The following is a 5708-nucleotide window of genomic DNA, read 5'->3' as shown; positions in this document are numbered from 1 at the left end:
TTTCAGCTTGTCATTCCTGCTGCACACGAGCTATGTATCCTGCCCATCGCAGTCTACCATGTTTTATGCGCTTCACTATACCCATTTCTTTACATACTTGGTTCAATTCATAGAATATGCGACGCCTTACGGGTCGATGTGTCGATAAGGAGAGCATCCAGCCTGAGGACTGTTGTTTTTCTAACTTCAGCCAAATTGAGTGAGTAAGTCACTTAGGTCACTTAGTTTCGCAGGATGTTACAGGATAATCTACGACGAATTACTCCCCGCAACTGAAACATCGTGGCGTTGCAGGAACTTTGTTGGACTGGAAAGAAAGTGTGGAAAAGCAGGCATCGAGCCGCTACCTTCTACCAAAGCTGCGGCACCAACAATGAACTGGAAACACGATTTATAGTGTTGGGCAAGATGCGGCAACCAGTGATCGGGTGGCAGCCGATCAACGCAAGGATGTGCATTTTGCGTAGTAGTTTGCAGTGGCCCTACCAACGGAAGAGCAGCTTGCCGCAGCTACACGTGCAGATGGCTGGAGGGACATCCGATCCGCCATAGGTAGTACCTCGGCTACAGCACTAGGCTTCGCGACTCCGAATCACAGAAACGACTGGTACGACGGCGAATGTGAACAGTTAAAAAACGAGAAAAATGCAGCATGAGCGAGAATGTTGCAACACCGTACGAGGGCGAATGAGGCACATTATAGACAGGCGCGGAACAGGCAGAACTCAGTCTTCCGGATGAAGAAGCGCCAGCAGGAAGAACGAGATCGCGAAGCGATGGAAGAACTATACCGCGCTAAGGACACACGAAAGTTTTACGAGAAGCTAAACCGCTCGCGCAGAGGCTTTGTGCCACAAGCCGACATGTGACGAGATAATCACGGGGATATTCTCACGAGCGAGCGTGAGGTGGTCGAGAGGTGGCGGCAGCATTACGATGAGTACTTCAATGGCGATGTTGCAAGTACCGAAGGTGGCGTGGTAACAAATCTAGGAGTATGTGCACAGGACGAAAGACTTCCGGCCCCTGTCCTTCAAGAGATTGAGGAGGAGGTTGGCCGATTGAAAAACAACAAAGCCGCTGGAGCACATCAACTACCAAGCGAGCCTCTAACATACGGCTCTAGCACTCTAGCACTAGTGAGAGCACTACACTGGGTCATTACCAAGATTTGGGAGGAGGAACTATTACCGGAGCAATGGATGGAAGGTATCGTGTGTCCCATCTACAAAAAGGGCGACAAGTTGGATTACGGGAACTACAGCGCGATCACACTACTGAGCGTTGCCTACAAGATACTCTCTCAAATTTTATGCCGCCGTCTATCGCCGATTGCAAGAAAGTTCGTGGGGAAATATCAGGCTGGATTCATGGGTGAACGCGCTACAACGGACCAGATGTTCGCCATCCGCCAGGTGTTGCAGAAATGCCGCGAATACAACGTGCCCACACATCACTTGTTCATCGATTTCAAATCGGCGTAAATATGATACAATCGATCGAGAACAACTATGGCAGATTATGCACGAATACGGATTCCCGGATAAACTGATACGGTTGATCAAGGCGACGATGGATCGAGTGATGTGCGTAGTTCGAGTATCAGGGACACTCTCAAGTCTCTTCGAATCTCGCAGAGGGTTACGGCAAGGTGATGGTCTTTCGTGCTTGCTGTTCAACATTGCGTTGGAAGGTGTAATAAGGAGAGCGGGGATAAACACGAGTGGGACGATTTTCACGAAGTCCGTTCAGCTGCTTGGTTTCGCTGATGATTTTGATATTAAAGCTCGCAAATTTGAAGCGATGTCGGAGACGTACATCCAACTAATGAATGAAGCCAGCCGAATCGGATTAGTCATTAATGTGTCGAATACAAAGTACATGATGGCAAAGGGCTCCAGGGCCCGCCACCCCGAATTTATATCGACGGTGATGAAATCGAGGCGGTTGATAATTCGTGTACTTGGGCTTACTGGTGACCGCCGACAACGACACCAGCAGAGACATTCAGAGGCGCTTTTTTGACAGGAAATCGAGCCTACTTTGGACTCCGCAGAGCTCTACGATCGAATAAAGTTCGCCGTAACACGAAGTTAACTATCTACAAAACGCTGATTATACCGATATTCATCTATGGGCACGCAGCATGGACTCTATGTGCAGAGGACCAACGCGCCCTTGGAGTTTTCGAACGGACACGCTAAAACTGCTCAGCACTAAAATGTGTAAGACCTACTCATAAGTGCATAATTGCCAGATCACACAAAAATGTGTAGCAGTTACACATTCTCAAAAAACAGCTCGTACACTCTTCTAGATGCGAAATGTTGATTTTTTTTTTGTTTTCCAAGGTCACTAGTAATCCTACCTAGATTGGCGTACAATAATTTTTGCGATTTTAACAATTTTGCGGACACTGGAGCTGATTTTGTAAATGTGCAAGGGTTACACATTTTTGGTGTAGTCTGGAAATTATGCACTTTAGTGCTGAGCGGCGTTAGCGTGGAGTGCAGATGGAAGACGGGACTTGGAGAAGGTGAATGAACCACGAGCTGCATCAGCTGCTGAGAGAACCAAACATCGTCCACACCGCGAAAATCGGGAGGCCTACGGTGGGCGGGTCACGTCATCAGGATGTCGGATAGCAACCCGACTAAAATGGTTCTCGAGAGTCATCCGGTCGGTACAAGAAGACGTGGTGCGCAGCGCACTTGGTGGGTCGACCAAATGGAGGACGATCTGCGGACCCTACGCAGAGTGTGGAACAGCCATGGATCGAACAGAATGGAAACAACGCCTATGTACAGCAGAGGTTAATCAGGCCTCAGTCTGACCTATAAGGTAAGTAAGGGATGCTACACTACCTCACAGCGAATCCGTGTGGTGATGCTTTACAGGATCGTAATGGCCAAGACTAGAGATGTAATGGCTCCTACAGAGCAATCGGAGGGGCTTTTCCGCGTCGTAATCCTATTCCTTGGCCTCTATTCGTATGACATGAGGAGATGGTCACCGATATCAAACTTGCGAGCATAGCAAAGTCCCTTAGCGTAGGTAAGGCCCCAGGTCCGGGCGGAGTTCCGAACCTAACCTTAAAAGTAGCTATTGCAGATGCTCCCGAAATGTTCTGGTCTGCCATGCAGAAATGCTAGGACGAGAGTCTCCAGAGCCTGGTTCTATTGCCAAAAGCGGAGAAACCACCCGGAAAACCGTCAGTATATAGATCAATATGATTGAATGACCACTTCCTCCTCTTACGCTGGAGCATTACCTCGACGGTTTTTGTGACTTAGGCTAACTGTGTCCCTGCCGGGCCTTTCCGTAGCCGTAGCCACAGTGCCGTGACGAGCTCTTCCGCTTCAATTATTTCATCTAGGTTCTTCACCTTCAGACTCGCCTTCGCTGTAAGAGCCCTCACCTCGACCCCTTCGCCAAGAACCACCTTCCGCCAGACTTTTGTAGGCACGCCCTTGCGCTCCGTGTCGCAAGCCGCAACAGGACCTGCTTAAGGTTCTAGCTGATGTTGGACTTTGAGAACGCAAAGTCAATCAATGGAACCAAGCTGCTGCACAGCCACCTCTATCGCCGAGAGCCCATCTCGTTTTTTGTTGACGGCCCTCATCAGCCACTCTCCGTCCACTACCTCACCGGACAAACTAGTCAGGGAGGGAATCGGACTTCCAACGCTGGCACTGCGTGCACTGCACAGCTCTCTACTCCTCCTTCTCTTCTCCTTAACAGAGACCTACACACCAAGAAAATCTCATTATTCAGGAAGACACAATGCACTAAACTGACGTATTAAACTGCGACACAAATTGAAAAATCACTCATTATTGTGGGAATGATGCTGTAAACGCTAAAGCTTAGATTATTTGGAAATATAACATGATTTTGAGTGCCGAGTCGGGTAAAATTACATGAACGATGCTCTAACCGCTCTTAGCGCGCGATGGTCACAGACGAAACGTCAAACAGTAAACCAAAACAAAGAGTGTTGCAGGTGCGATTCGCGGTAAGTTTTTGTTTAAATTTCAAATAAAATTGAAGTTAATGTAAGTTTTTGCTCTGCGATTAGGAAATCTGTTGCTTGCCTTGTGTTACCAGAGCTACCGTGCGGCGTGTAGTGTGCTCAGAATCCCAAGAGAAGAATCTGCTCCTCCTGCATGAATGGCTGTCCGTCATAAATTTCAAATGGAATCAAGCGAATTTGAAATGTAAGTTTTTCAAATAAATAAATAAAGTGGATTCAAAACGTATTTTGCATTGCTCTTTGCTTCATTTTTGGAAGAAATTGAAACGAAAATCTTCAATTGAGGTGGGTCGGGCGCCGGGTGTTACAAACGAGGTTATGTTTCTGTTAGAATCGAGTGAGTCAAGCTGCAAGCACGTTTTTCTGTGTTCATGTAAAAATAAAAGCAAACTTAATTTTGTGTCATTTTGTTCGCTGTCATATGTCGGCGTAAAATGACATGAATTTACATGAATTTTTCGAAGTGTGTAGCCACTACCACTATCACTAGATGACGATGTTGTATGATTTTTGGAATTCATGTTTGATCCCACGAGTAGCACGAGAAAGAAGATCCACCACGCCAGAGCCCTGAATTAACGTGGCAAGGCACTAAATACTATGCGGGTGCCCAGATACCCCATACGTTCCGTTAACGATCGAGCATCTTTTTCACCCTCTCGATTACTCATTCCTCGGCGGCACGGGTCTCTTGATCTGAGCAGCAGGCTTTGTCCCAGTGAAGACGTTGCGCCATGGAAAGGAAGGTAGATCAGGCACATAATCTAATTTTGCGAATTTCCTAAAGTCTGGACATGAACGTTGAGAAAAAATATCGACATTAGGTTCCATCGGATCGGATACATCCCTAACGAAACCATAAAATTGTGTTGCATGGAACTTTGTGTACAAGTAGTTGCATTCAATAAAATATCGAACCAAGGCAAATTTAGTACTTACCGGCAGGCGTTACTTTCTAGCCCAGCTGCATCCTAGTGAACTGCTCGTCATGCAATAAATTCATATCCTTTACCATAGTACACTACACGCTAAGAAAATGTTACTCTAAAATGAGTAAGATTCACACAAAACTGAGCTAAACTGGAACAGCTCAAAAAATGAGTAAATTGCATTTCCAGCGATAGCGCTGAACCAAGTGCAAAAATCCAACTGGTTTAAGCCGTATAATATTCTTCGCATCATCAAGAATATTATACGGCTTAAACTGATGAGATTTTCGCACTTTGGCCAGCGTTATCGCTGGAAAAAAAATTTACTCAATTTTGAGTTGTCCCACTTTAGCTCGAAAATGAGTGAATTTTCTGACCGTGTAGGATCCATATCTCATTCATTAGCCTAGGACTTCTATAAACATTTGATTCTCAATCTTCATATGATTATATGAAGATTTTGATGGGTAGCTATGAAAATCTATCCTGGAAATCAAGAATAGTATTATGTCAAGAATACACGAGAGTTATACAATATAAATGATTTTATAGATTGATACAGATGCCCATAGCATTGACAAAAAGAGGAAGTTGTTATAACTGTTATAAAACATAACTGGATCCAATCCAGAAGTGTGATACTATATTCTGTTTGTGAGAGTTTATACATAGCTCCTATCCTCAATTGAGCAATGTTTAAAGAATGTTCGAATAGTTTTAGACAAGCAAAAGCTGTGCACACATAC

Source organism: Aedes albopictus, chromosome 1, assembly GCF_035046485.1.
Source record: "Aedes albopictus strain Foshan chromosome 1, AalbF5, whole genome shotgun sequence".
Classification (NCBI taxonomy): Eukaryota; Metazoa; Arthropoda; class Insecta; order Diptera; family Culicidae; genus Aedes; species Aedes albopictus.
The sequence above is the reverse complement of the archived record's forward strand: the minus strand, read 5'-3'. Positions refer to the sequence as shown.